The 14,638-nt window shown below is 33.6% G+C and overlaps 1 protein-coding gene, 1 long non-coding RNA gene and 1 other non-coding gene across 5 annotated transcripts in view; 2 read left to right on the top strand and 1 right to left on the bottom strand.

Annotated features, from left to right (window-relative positions):
• Positions 1–948: 948 nt before the first annotated feature.
• Positions 949–3,445, bottom strand: LOC117151477. Of its 2 annotated transcripts, XR_004461445.1 has the most exons (4): positions 3,282–3,445; positions 2,968–3,073; positions 1,440–1,510; positions 949–1,271 (listed from the first exon to the last, which is right to left on the bottom strand). It is a non-coding gene; the product is annotated as an uncharacterized LOC117151477 (long non-coding RNA). The 2 variants fall into 2 exon arrangements; XR_004461444.1 differs by lacking the exons at positions 949–1,271; positions 1,440–1,510 and having other exon boundaries at positions 2,873–3,073.
• Positions 3,446–5,322: 1,877 nt separating this feature from the next.
• TRNAP-UGG lies at positions 5,323–5,394 on the top strand. The gene has a single exon. It is a non-coding gene; the product is annotated as a tRNA-Pro (tRNA).
• Positions 5,395–5,964: 570 nt separating this feature from the next.
• The window catches only part of LOC100747522 (solute carrier organic anion transporter family member 3A1), a 64,509-nt gene continuing 55,835 nt past the window's right edge, over positions 5,965–14,638 (top strand). For both annotated transcript variants that reach the window (XM_024366604.2, XM_012383960.3), the window contains exon 1: positions 5,965–6,249. The gene's annotated coding sequence lies outside the window, so the exon portion shown is untranslated. The remainder of the gene's footprint in view (positions 6,250–14,638) is intronic.

Below are 14,638 nucleotides of genomic sequence, written 5' to 3'. Positions count from 1 at the left end.
TGTGATTGTATCGAGACGTAAATTGAATCGATATACGTTTCGACATTTTTAATATTTGATGTTTTAACGAATGAAAAAAAGCGACGCAGTTCCACGGCCTAACAACACACACACATAACGTGGAAAATACGTCGTGCACGGTACACTAACACATCGTCAGTCGCTGACAAATTATTACATTACTTAATTCTAGATCATCGTGCCCAGTGTCTTTCTCCCATTCAAGTAGCACCTGGGCACGTGAATGAGATCCTGACAATGGGCACGGAAAGGGTTAAACCTGAAAATCCTGATCTAAAAGATGATTAGTATATCTGCTTTATATGCATCTAACGGACTACTATTCTTTCATTTTGTATTTATTCATTATATTTGAAATTATTGTGAATCTATGTTAATTTACTTAACTTAATAGTTTAATAAATTATTTAAATTCTACTATTGTAAAAAAGATAGGCAAAGGATTTGTTTATGAAAGAGAACACTAAAACTCAAAGCAATATAATAATAGACTGCAGTTTAAACATTAATGTTAAGTAATCTCAGGCGATCTCTTCATCAAAGCATATTTTCGAAATCACGAAAAAGTGTTTAAAATTTGTTGCTTTGATTCCAAAATCTGCCTGCCGCGAAATTTCTTCTTGCACATAAAAAATACATTTTTGTACGGAAAGAAGTGGACTTTAACAAACAAATTATATATAATATATATTGCCATCATTGTAGTTCTAATATTTTTGTGACAAAGTCATAGGATATTGTACTTCCCCGTCGCAAAAAAATTAATTCAAGTAATTTCAACATTTATTATGTATTCAAATATTCATTCATTTTATTTATACGCGTACTTATATCCATATGAATATATTTGATTTCATTCATGATCATTCATAATTAATTAATCAATTACTAACACTACACAACATTATTCGTGTTAATAAAAAAACGCGATGTGCAAGAAGACCTATCCTGAACTAATAAATAAAACACATAAAAAGGAAATATGTATTACCACTCACGGGTATAATAAATACTCGCAGTCACTATGCTCGTAAAAAATTCTACGTGATACAACCAGTCACCCGTGTCGATTCGGACCTTTCATCCTACGACATGATTGAGTGACCAGAGGAACAAAAAGCATGCGACTCACAGTTACATACGAAGAACGATGTCGACAATGTTGACGTAGCTCAGAGGAAACCACCGTGAAGGCCGTCATCCCGGAAGAATCATCAAACCTTACAGTAGAAGTACAGGTTGTGAAATATCTGTAACAAAACATGGAATAGTATATATATAATCTATTGTTGAAGACAAAATTTTATAGTTTATTAATGTAATAAGAAAGAATAAACATTTCCAGCAAATTTTATTTCTTGATTAGTTAATTATAATTTAAAAAAAATGAAAGAAACAGAATTAATTGAAGTACCTACATTTCTAGCTTTTGAAGCGCCATAAGATCCTATCCAGAGAACAAGAGGAAGTGCTGCAGATCATGAAAAAGCTGGAACAAAATATGTAACATTATAATTTATTCTTAAAACCACAGTGTTGATTGTTTGAAAAGTTCAAGAAAATGAAGCATGAAATTCTATTAAACTTAAAACTTTGACAATAATCAAAATTGAAATTCTAATAAACTGTAATTACTATAAGGACTGAAACTCTAATAGAACAATTCAAAATTTAGATTTTGTAATCCAATATTGAAACTTTGAGACTTCATTCCAATATATATTAAAGTAATTCAAGCAATATACAAAGAACAAACTAAATTGGTAAATAATGTGCAAAGATACTTACATTGCCAGTCTCCAAGAGAGGGTTTATCCTCTTGAGCACTGACTCGAATACCGAAAACGAATATATAAAAAAATAAACTATATACAAAAAGAGAAATAAAAAATTACCAACGCGCCCGATAAATAACCAACGAACAAACACTGACTCTAATTTCGCGTATAACTATTACACTTAGTACTAATAAGAGCTATTTTGCTCGAAAAAATATTGAAATTACAATTACGAAATAAACACTGATTCTACTAATCGCATTGCACGCGATCACAAAAACATTCTCTGGAAGTAAAATTGTGTTAGGAGAAGGTGGGCTGTAGGGAAGGAAGCAAAACATGTTTACATGTTTTCCTTCTTCCTCTTACTGAGCTTTTGTTTTGAAAAGTACAGCTGTTTGCTGCTGTCATAAAATTACATATTAAAACGATGTCTGAAAAAGCGCAAAATATTGTTTACAAATATTACAAAGTTCGCATCTCTACACTGAACATTGACGAATACTCTAAATGCAATATAACTGGTTTTAGGGATTATATTGTGTTATCAAAGGCTGATATATATCTTTTAGTAGTAAACTGTATCACATTTATAAATACACGAAAATTTTTGCAACAAATCCGGAATTGCTTGACAAAACAGTTGCTTGAACAGCAAATATTACGCGCCAAAAACTGAACTTGTAATGGCGTCTTCTTTAGAAACAACAAAAATTATTGATAAAAGTCGTGAGATGGCGATACTATAGGAAATTCACGCGGGAAACGAAACAAAGTGATTGGTTGCAATCTCCTAATGTAGAATATACATATATATACAATAAAATTAAGTCAATCGACTTCAAATTAAAGTAAATTAAAAAATCTATTCAAACTATATGTAGATCGAAACAATGAAATAATTCGTTTAATTTTTTTCGAAACGAAGGATTAGCAAAGTGAATTCTATAATTGTTTCCAATTTCATCTTAATATTCTCAAATATGAAATTATTCTTTAGTTCAATTATATTACATATTAACTATATAGTGCAAAGGTACGTATCAAATAAGTATTATACAATAAATACGTAATTGTATTACCAATGATCCAATGCAAAGATAATATAAACGTATGTATAAGTCTGCTTTCGTTACAATAATTAAAACATTTTATCATTCTAACAAACCTAACTCAATCTCCATGAGAAGCTGACAAATTGACTGTTAATCATCATGGCGTCCAAACGACGCTATTTTGAATTCCCAGTTATCGTCCCGCTATGGTCGAGCAACCTGCATAAAAGAAAATCATCAGTTTAAAACAACCATATAGAATTATAATCAAAATGAGACAGAAACAATTCTAACTCGAAAGTTAGAAGAAGAACCAAACATACGATCGAGAGAAGAAAAAGAATAAAAAAGAATTTCAAATATTATTTAACTTTGTTATAATAATGTATAATAAATTAATAAGCGAATAACTGTTAACAACACAAACCTAATAATAGCGTACGGAGACAGCGGAATACGAGTGAAGATACTACGCAGTTAATTAATAAATCGCGAACAACGAAAATTGACAGGTCCTTACACGACGACTTTCGACACCGCAATGACGCTCCCCGCGACCCGTTCGCCTATCAAATGTCGGACGGGTGGGGATGTGTTTATGCCGCGGGAAGTCGATCGTGTCGAATTAACTAATTTCCGAATATATATGTATCTCTACATTGGACATTAACAAATACTCGAAATGCAATATGACTGATTTTAGAGATTATGCTATCTGTTACCGAAAGCTGAGATATGTGTTCTAGTAATAAACTGTATCACATTTTATAAATACTCAAAAATCTTTGCAACAAATCCGGAATTCCTTGGCAAAATAGTTGCTTGAAGAGTACGATAATGCTACGCGCCAAAAACTGAACTTGTAATGGCGTCTTCTTTAGAAACAATAAAAATTATTGATAAAAGTCGTGAGATGGTGATGCTACAGAACATTCTCGCAGGAAATGCAGTATAGTATGACTTATTGCAATCTCTCAAAGACATATATACATACAATAAAATTAAATAAATCAACATTAAATTAAATTAAGAAGGCTATTAAAAAATATTTACTATCGAAGTCAATCAAGGAAACAGTACGAAAGAAGTAGAAAAGTCTATTAAGGACATTCATTCTAATCGTTCAGAATTCTATTTTTAAGATATATGTGAATCGAAGCAATGGAATAATTCGTTTAATTTTTTTCGGAGCGAAGAAATGACTTAATATATTCGAACTAGCAAAATGAATTCTATAATTTTTTCTAATGTCACCTTAGTGTTCTCAAATATGAAATTGTTTGTTAACTCAATTGCACTACATATCAATTATATAATGTAAAGATATAAAATAAATACAATAACCGACTTCAAATTCTAGCCGGAAGCTAATAATACAAACTATCGATAATTCTAATAACCAAATACACCATCGAGAAAAAAGAACGAAAAAGAATTTCAAATATTATTTAATTTTGTTGTAATAATGTATAATAATTTAATAAGCGAACGAATGTTAATAATACAAACCTAATAATAGGAATAGGAGTGGAAATACTATGCAATTAATTAATACGTCTCAAACAACAAGAATTGACAGATCCTAACAATACGTATATAAACATATGTATATATATTTCGCCATTAATTGCCCTATGGGGGGGAGGGGAGATGTGTTTACGTGGCGGTAAGTACATCGTGTCGGATCAACGAATTTAAAAAAAAACTGTCTTGTGTGATGAAGCAAAGAAATGTTTTCAACAGCGATGATATCATGTTACGCAATAAGGAAACAACACGTACGTTTTGAAACGAATATAAATACATATTAGAAAATAATGCGTTTACTAATTAAATTTCATTATATAGAAGATGCGAATGCCTGAAGTTAAGTTTGGAAAATTTATAAATTGGAATGAAATATTATAATGGGTCGTAAGAATTAAAAACTTATAATTATTACTGTAAAAGCAGCTGCAATCGCCGACGATCCTTAATCGATGATATCATATACGAGGTTATTGACTATACATTTAAACTATGTACACATATATGCGTATGTATTTGTTGGTATTCGTAACTACCAGCAATACTGCAATCATAATCATGCATTTTTAATTAATAATCATCTGTAGATATGATCGCGTATCTATTTATCGGCTGACATTATTGAGATTAAGGTTAAAATTTCTACACTTTTACGTATAAATTATGTATATATTATGGTTATATTTTGATAAAGCAATAATTATAAATTTAGGTTTATTATTATAAATAGAAGGCTATCACATTGTATCATAAGTTTTAGTCTATCATTATAGAAATTTATGATTGATATATTTTTACATAATATATATGATATCATAATATGCTTGCATTATAATATTTAACACATTTATATACAATTACAACAGTAATTGTATATTTATTTATATATTTAAATTTTACTGACTGCTAGATATACTATGTTACAAAACATTCTAACATGTGGCCTCTTGGTCTAGGGGTATGATTCCTGCTTTGGGTGCAGGAGGTCCCGGGTTCAAATCCCGGAGGGGCCCAATTTTTTTTATGCTGATATAAGTTTTGTATCCAAAAATACTGTAAAGTAATATACATGTATACAAAGCATTAAGTAAGCTCTATTATATGAAGTATTGTCTATTGGAAGTAAGTAACATTATATACAATTAAAAGAAACATATATTTTCTGTTGATATGTAGATATAAACGTGTGAAATTATAAATATACACGACTTTAATGCTGATAACAAATTGTTTCTCAACATCCTGTTTTAACAAATTTTCTGTTATTTACTTTTTAGTAATAAACAAGAGGGTTTTCATTTTACAAACCTAATTTTTTAAACTTATATTATCATTCTTCATTAAAAATGTAAAAGGTATACATATTTTCATTTAATAATATACTTTAGGTTCCATTAAAAAATATGGTAAATAAAATTCGTGACGTTGTGTTATTTCAACGCGGTTAGAAAATTAATAAAAGTTTCATTAACGAGCACAAAGTTGGTAGACTTAAATTAGCAAGTTCAAATTGCGCGCGGTATGTTTTCCTACTCCGGAGAAAGTCAAGATGGCGGATAGCGGCCAGTACGCAGTGCGCATGCACCAGTTCCTCAATGGTCGGGCAAAAACACAGCTGGTCTATGATCTCCGAAGGAAGCTGACGGTCGAACGCTATCAATGTGATTTTCGTGAAATTCTTACCGATCTACCGGTCAGATCGTGAGGTCAAGGCAAGCGTGCGCGTAAAATTCGTTCAGTGCTCGGCTCGTAGTGTCAGTGAGTGTGTTTAGATGTATACAAAACTCGTTAATCGCGGTGTCACCACGAGGATTTTTCACTGCCCTGGATACAAAGGAGTTTCGTGAGGTGCTTCGAGCGTCCTTTCGGTAAGTTTATCAAAACATCTACTTTAAATATTCGTCGCATCGGAGTCTCCTATGTCGCGTGTGTTATCGAATATTCGGTCAATCCGCAGAGCCAAGTGACTTTTTTCGATTTACCGAAAATTACATCGCGTGTCTATCAATATTTTCAGCGACTCTACGTTTTCCAGACTACCAAAATTCGTACTAAAATTCGGATAAAACAAAGTTCGTGGTATATTTCGTAGGATAAATTCTCTAAACAATTTCTATAAGCAAAATGATATTTTAAGTAGCAAAAACTCGAGGGATATGGCATGCAGCATCTTCAGAAATAGGTCAGAACAAAGTTTTCGTAATCTGGTCGCGAGGTTCCGGACAGGTATCGCCTGTTGAGAGAGAAAGATTCTTATCGTGCGTTATCTCTCGTTGCTCCCTTTGCATGTGGAACCCTTGGAAATGAACTGCCTTTATTATCCCTCGGATTACACCAAAAAATCACAGTTCTCTGTTGAATTTTTCTTTTAGTTACGCAGCGTATATACTTAGATATAACCACTCTGTGACTATTTACAACTTGCAAACGGAAAATTTCCAACACGAAATCGCAGCTGAAAGCAATTCTTGAACAAGCGCGGCAAGTGATGAAGAAAAATATGTATATCTTAAAATCTTAATCTTGTGCTCGTCGCACGGTCGTTCTCGTTGTTCTTGTGTTCGCTGGTGTTTACGTACAAACACAGCTGTGCCATAATTCCATGGATAACGTTATCGCGCTACCGTAGTATCTATATAATATTGAGGTCTTGAACCTCGGCGTCTGTACAACTATTTTTACATTCTCGGTATGCTCTGTCACCGCGCGCGCGGCATCGAGAGTGGAATCCGGCTGTTGTCGAGCGGTGCACGGCCGTGGTACAGTCCTTAGGACTCTGACCTTGTCCTATGCAAAACGATACCTTCCCGTTCTAGTCATGCTTTTAAACGGTGTACCAATTAACCGTCCACTCGGTGTTGCGGTTTAATTAGTTACTCCAACGAAGACGAATAACGGACCGGCTAATCGACCATTGTTCAAAACACACGATAAATTTCGTGTTTCTTTCTAGCTTGATTTTCTATGTTCCTCTCGTTTGCTCGTACATCGGCTATGGTGTTGTCTTTATCGTTCCTCTTTCCTGCTTACTGTTTCTCACGGTATCGATGCCCATTATCGTTGAACTTCGAACGTTTACTTTCGATCTCCAGTTTTTCAGCATCGATCCGTCCATGCACCTATTACAGTGCTGCGGAATGGCTTGACTACCGATATCCGTATACTGGGTGTTTCACAACGAGCGTGAGGAATGTTGGTTGTCTGTGAACTTTTAGAGAATACACAGCGTTGTAAAGTATTGTATTTACATAAATTATTACTCGGTAACAATTGAATTCATAAAAATAAGTTCTTTGTCTTCTGGGATGTTGATTATATAATAGATTATGTTGCTATCGATGGTGTGCTGGCTAATGAAATAGATATCTTCATGTGAAATGGAGTTGATCAGTCTGGTTCTCATTAATAGAAGCGAGCATATAAACGAAGAAATTCTTACTTACACGTTTAAGTAATTATGAGAAGTTTTACTTCTAGTTGTATTTCTATAATATGAGATAGGATATAAGAAAGTACGATAAATGGATAGTAATAAATTATATACGTAACAAGTAGTAAATCGTGTTCAATGTTTGGTATATGGACTTTCGCTATTTTTCTGCTCGTTACTGTAAATATCAAAAATATAATCTAGGATTCATTTTCTACTTCGGCCAAGTTCACGAGCAAGAACGAACATTTCTCGCGCTCATTCTACTTGCGATTTCTTAACCTGTTCGGAAATGGACGAATTTATAACGGTCGGAGAAAAATAATTATCTTTTACTCTTACATTATATTTATCCAAACGCTATTATTATAATTTTTCGATTATATTTGTACGAAACATACATTTACAAATATTTTTAATGGATTCGACGATATGAGAAAACAGTAGTTTGTATCTTCTTGGGATCATGGTTGAATTAAAAGGTTAAGATATTTCTAGAGCAATGATTAAACTACTTGCAGGGATTTTACTACTATAAGAGGTATAAAATATCTCATTATCATTCTCAAATAATAATAATAGAACTTTTATACACAACACAATTGCACAAAACCTTACACTTATTTTTGCAACGTCATGTATAACTGGTAGGGTGTCGCAAAGAAGCGAAGGCAACATATGATCGCCGATATAAGAAACAAAGAGCAGCGTGTTCTTTTCGAGACGTTAATTTCGACCGGCCAGCTGTTACCATTCTATATAGCGACTCCCGTATCGATAATTAACCGGCCGTTAAAAATGCGCACCCGTTCACAGCGCAAGGTTGACGTGTCAAGTTTCACGGTGTACTCGTTGCGTTCAGATTTGATCCAATTCGCTGGTGAATTCCCCTGATGAAATTCCATCAGATAAATTTACCTATAATGACAGTATGAGCAACGGTATCTCAATGCAGAAACGCGGAAAGAATCGCTGTCAAAGTTGTTCCGTTTCCGTCGGCTAGTAGGTGTCAGCTCGTGAAGAACTTTATTGACCAACCAGGCGCATCGCGGTCGCAGAGTTAAGCCAGAGACCTCGTAAAAAGTCCCGTCTTTACGCGACGTGCTAGAAATCGTACCTTATCCCGCTGAAGAATCACGTCGTTCATTTGCTAGAGAAACAACATAAATAAGAAATGCAATTTTTTTAGGAAATTTTACGAAATTTTCAGAGTTGGAATAGAATATTTCGAGTAGAAAATTCTTTAGTAGCTGAACGAAGAAAAGATTTCTTTCGTTTAATATTTAGTTAACGATACCTATGTACATATTTGGCTTTTAGGTTGGATTGGAAGTACATGTTCAAATATCTTTAAGTCTGTCTTTAGATTTTAGATTAGATTTATAGTATTTAGTATCTTCGTAGTGAATTTCTGTAGATATCTCGAATAGATATGTTATTTGTTTTATCATAGGAACGGTTTTTTAAATTTATATTTGTAAATATTATTTAACTCTTATCATGTCCATTGATAGCTCGACGTTTATAGTTCTCCGCAAGAATATCACTTGTATTCATCAAAAGGAAAGTAGTTTGTTCACTTAATCTTAATATCCTCGATTGTAACTATCATAATCCAGCAACGTGTACATATTACGTGCTGTTATAATAGCACAACTATGCTGTAGCTTATTGTATTAGTTCTTATATAATATTCTTATATAATACTCTCATTAACTCAAGTAATCATACCGCAGAATCGTTTGAATCATTTTCTTGTTTTTGATATTTTCTCATTCTTTTGTTGCTACATCAAAGCCTAATGCTGTCTCATAATATACAAGTTTGATTATTCTCACGCAAAGTTTAAGATTGAATATTGTACCGATTTAGGCGTCTGAAACCACCCTACCTTGCTATATCCCATTCAGTGAAGTTGGCCAAAGGCGAAAGAAACAAGGACGTTCGTTTCACCAGCGTATTACGCCGGAAACGAAAGCAGAAGCGGAGAAATTTTTCGATCCTCGATCGATCGAAAGACAAATCATCGTCCATTAAATTATTCGTCTATAAATATATAGTGTAGTGGCATAAATTTTCGAAAGAGCCGGTGCTCTATGTAAGTTGTCCTCGCTCGGTATATTTTTTGCACGAGCTCGATGTATCCTTGAACCTTCGAGGGTCAGACATTTCGTGCAAAAACCCAACGTCCACGCGAGGACCCATGTCCGTCGGGAAGTGGATGAATTTACCAGTGACCTCTATAAATTCCACGGTGTTCGTGTACCACGGGGAGATGTCGCCCCGACTAGCGCGATTTAGCGATCCAGTGGGTCGAAACGTTCGAACCGTGGACATATTAAAATTGAAAGTCACATGTGTGCTTACCTAGCTAGCCGATGCTTTCGTTCGAGCCACTTATTACATTTCTCCTTCGTCGTTATGTAATGCATTTTTCGCGCTTATGTTTCTCTGTTTTTCTGTTCGAAATAGCCTGGAAGAAATGGCCGAATTAATTCGAGCGCGCGACGCGCCTGGTTAGACGAACTCGCTGTAAATGTGGCCATTGCTTAGCATTGTATCGCGATAACTTTCACAATGGTTCGTTATTGTGGCTCAATGTTCGAACATTTATGGGGTCTTTTTATGAACATGTTACGTTTTTGTACGTTATTGTTTTGGAATTTCGTTAACGGTGTAACGAAACTCGACTATTATCTTTACATTGGTAAAATTTGAGGCGAATTTGAAAAATTACGTAGAAATTACAAAATACCTAAGAAACCTAGTAACAAATTGGTATACGGCACGAACAGTGATCTTAGACGTACGATTAATGCTAATGATCTCGCTAAATATTATGGCATACTAATATAATGAATAATCGATTAAACAAATACTTTGATAGTTGGTATTTCCTGGATCTTTGAAATAATAATTTATGTTATGGAATATTTTCCAATAATACATTGTCGTTTTCTGCAGTATCAATATTCGCATTCTTGGCTGATGTGGAATTTGCTAGTTATTACATGCTTACATTTTTATTTAATGAATTTTATGAATGCAAAAGGTAAACACATTTAGCGTCTTCGTAATGAACATGGAAATAGTAGTTTAATATCATTAATGGTTTTTGCAAGTATGATATTTTTCAATATCTTGACGCGGACGGTTTATAACTGAAAATTTGTAACAAGAAAAGAATGTGGGACAGTAAATCGTGGCGCACTTAACCTAGTTTTTCATCGTATGATTTAAACAATATTAGCCGTGCATATAAATGATACAGGTACACGTGTGATCGCATTGTTAATTATGTATTTACTCGCATATTAATTAGATGCAATATCAATAATTCATTATTTATTATTTATCATATTCATTATTTATCTGACTGATTCGTTGCTATTGAGCATTTGTGTTATTTTATTAACAATTAATAAGTTATCTTTTTATCCGAATAGACATCCTATTAGCCTTTAAAATCAATTTAAGGTTAAACTAATTAAATATATTTTACATTTCTTTTGTAATATTTCTAGAAATAAATTTGTAGTATCAGAAAGAGAAGTTCTTCGGTATAGATAATTGTACGTTTAATTTTGGGACAATTTTGTATGTTAGTTTATTAAAAGGTCGTTAATGAATGATTATTTTTCATTGATATTTACGAGTCTGAGTTTTATTGTGGTAGATACATATTACCATTCTGTGTTGGCAGTATGGCCTTTTTATCGTATTTTTTATTGCTTGTGCGCGTATCTAGTAGAGATTGAATTTCTATATACTTGGTGTACGAAAAATATGCGCTCTCTACGTGCGAATTGTATACAGAAATTTCTTATTGAAATATTTTTAGAAATTTATATGTCATTTTATTGCTTCATCAGTTAACGACTATCCTTCAAAAATATATCATATGTCAAAAAAAAAAAAAAAAAAAAATCAAAAAAAAATGACGTGGGTAACTCTAGATAGCTGAAAAGAGTTACATACTCGCGAACTTTCTTAGTTTAGGATATAAAACTCGATAAAATAAAAAAAAAAATAAAAAAAAAAAAAAAAAAAAAAAAAAAAAAAAAAATGACGTGGGTAACTCTAGATAGCTGAAAAGAGTTACATACTCGCGAACTTTCTTAGTTTAGGATATAAAACTCGATAAAATAGAACATTCTTCATGACTGTAGTTTTAATAGTATCGGCTTGACGTAATTTTAACTTTACCTCGGGTACGAACATTTTTACCTGAGAACAATATAATGATACCTCGATACTTCCTAATGTAACAATGTTAGAATGTTAATTCTTGCAAGTTCTTCTATTTTTGACATAAATTCATTTGCTCGTGTCATTCTTCATTAAGAATGCTTTTCGCTTAAAATATGGTTAAATGTCAGAAGTCGAGCGATTTTAACGGTCGACCGTAATTATTTTTTATTTTTTATTTATTATTGCTTAGTCCGTGCCTTTCGGCTTCGGACGAGCTTTCGGTTTTACATCTCTTTTACCTATTTCGCTTTTTATATATCTACCTCCCCTCTTATCCACTCTATTATATTGCGCTCCCTTAATTCTTCTGTCTCAAAACTATGGCAACTTTTGGGCTTTTATCTCCATGCTGTGCTTCTTTATTGTCGTTCCTCCCCGTCTTGTATTGCCCTTCTCTTCTCTATTATCGCTTTTAGTTCTGCCGTTATTTCGCATTCTTCTATTACATGTTTCAGGTCTTCTTTCCTTTTACATAGTCTGCATCTTTTTTCACCCTCTTCTTTCCAGTATTCCCTTGCTTTGGTCTCGTTTCCACATCCGAATCTTGCTAATATTTTTCTGTCCTTCCACTTCATCCTCCCTTTTAAGTTTTTGGTAACAACTCTTCTTTGGCGATTTTTCTGCGATTAATTTTTTTTACTAGCAATCGAATAAGCAAAGAATTACGACCAAGCAAGGTCAACAAATTTTATCTATCAATTAATAATACTTTGTGTAACAGAAAGAAGCTCTATCACGCTTATATCGTTTTCTCTTCTTAAACACATACCGTTTGCACAATTCTGCGTTATTTCCAATATTTAAAAATTCAGTAGTTATATAAACATGGAATTCAAGAGGGGCAAATAGAATTACTTTATTTGCATACTATTTGCGTGTACAAGTTGTTTTCATTAGTACTATTAAAAGCTTCCGTTGGCGACCGCTGCTATTACCTTGAAAAAGTGAAACTTTGTCAACGTCGGTGAAATAATTCTCGTTCTGTGACCACAGGTCCTCACAGTTTCCTACAAACTTCCTACAGTTTGCAGCGTACATGTGTGGTAAAGCTAATTAACCAAAGTATCACAACGATGACGGTACAAATATGACCTGGTTGCAATTCAGAAATAGCGAAAAATTGGCCTCGTTCTCCTCTTTCGCAAAATCGAGGATAGCAAATTGTCATTGAATATCGATTTATTGGCAGCGTGTACAAACGGCAACGAGAGTAACAAGATTCGATACGGAACATCCTTATGGGGATTGATTTAACGCTCGTGGCCTTTTTTTTTAACAAAATTGGCCTTACGTTCCGACCTCCGCTATTTCCGCGTTTTGGTTTCTTTAAAAAGGAAATCGTTTCCTTTCGTACCCGCGTTGATTCCTTGACAGAGACAAAATTCAAGAGAAAATTAGACGTTCGAAATATAAAAGTGAAATCGGAGAGCTGGAAATTAAAAATTCCAATGTTTCAAATCTCTAAAATGCCAAGCTCTAGAAGTGTCGAATTTCTAGAATTTGAAATTTTCAAGTTTCGAAATTGCGAACCCTCGACATTCTAAAATATAAAAATTTCATACTTTTCAAATTACAAGCTTTCGGAACAGCAGAATTTCAAAATTGCATGGTTTCAGAATCGAATATGCCAAAATTTCGAACGCTCGTAGAAAGTCTCGCGGAAAATTTCTCATTGTCATTGATTAGAATAATTTTAAAGAACAATGGGTACGTCCTATTCGTGGCTTTAATTTAGCGTAGGTATAGCAGCGAAACAAGAAAATTCTGAAGCAGAGAAAGGAGAATGGACGTGCACGTTTTTCACGACGTGTTCCTTTATGCAGGATAAAAGTCATCTCTTGGTGTACGAGCGTATTATAGTCATTTGCCCGTACAGTATGCGTTCAGAAAAGTGCACAGACTGTTGCGGGAACGGGAGCAGATGCATCCAGGAGAAAAACTGGCATGAAATATTTCAAGATGCGGCGACTATGAAAGTTTTGAACCAAGATCGTCGTCTGTGAAACTCGAAATAGACCAGCGAAGGCTATTTCGAAGTAGAAATCGGCTTGAAAATTGGAAAAAATATTTAGTTTCTCAAACCCGTGCCAATTCGTTCTTCGTCCTTTCGCAACGAGATTCAAGAAAAATTGGTCTTTTTATTATTTGACGAAGATCTAAGGGAGAATGAAGCGTATGTGACATTGTGTCGCGAAACCATAGTGATCGATTGTGGAAATTAATTTTCTGAGTGCACGCCACTCTCAGAAGCTTATTCGAGTAAATGGAGACGGTAGCCGATCAATATTTTTTCAATGGGACGACTAAATTTTCGTGAAAATGTTTAGAACTTTAGATGTAAAACGAAAGGATGAAACTAGAGTCTCGGGTTGTATGCATCTTACTATCGTTTTTCTATCGCTGCAAAAGTATGTGAATCATCAGAACCTGACGTTACATATTGCTTTCCATAGATAGATCTCTCCATGATTTTGTCTATATTCGTGTTGTCACTATAGGGAAAAGAGAGTTAAAAAAACTGATCAACAAGTTCAGATAATTTCCTTGTTTGTTTTTTTTTTTTTTTTTTTTTTTTT

Source organism: Bombus impatiens, unplaced genomic scaffold (genome assembly GCF_000188095.3).
Source record: "Bombus impatiens unplaced genomic scaffold, BIMP_2.2 scf_0225, whole genome shotgun sequence".
Taxonomy (NCBI): Eukaryota; Metazoa; Arthropoda; class Insecta; order Hymenoptera; family Apidae; genus Bombus; species Bombus impatiens.
This window is presented reverse-complemented; position numbering and strand designations above follow the sequence as displayed.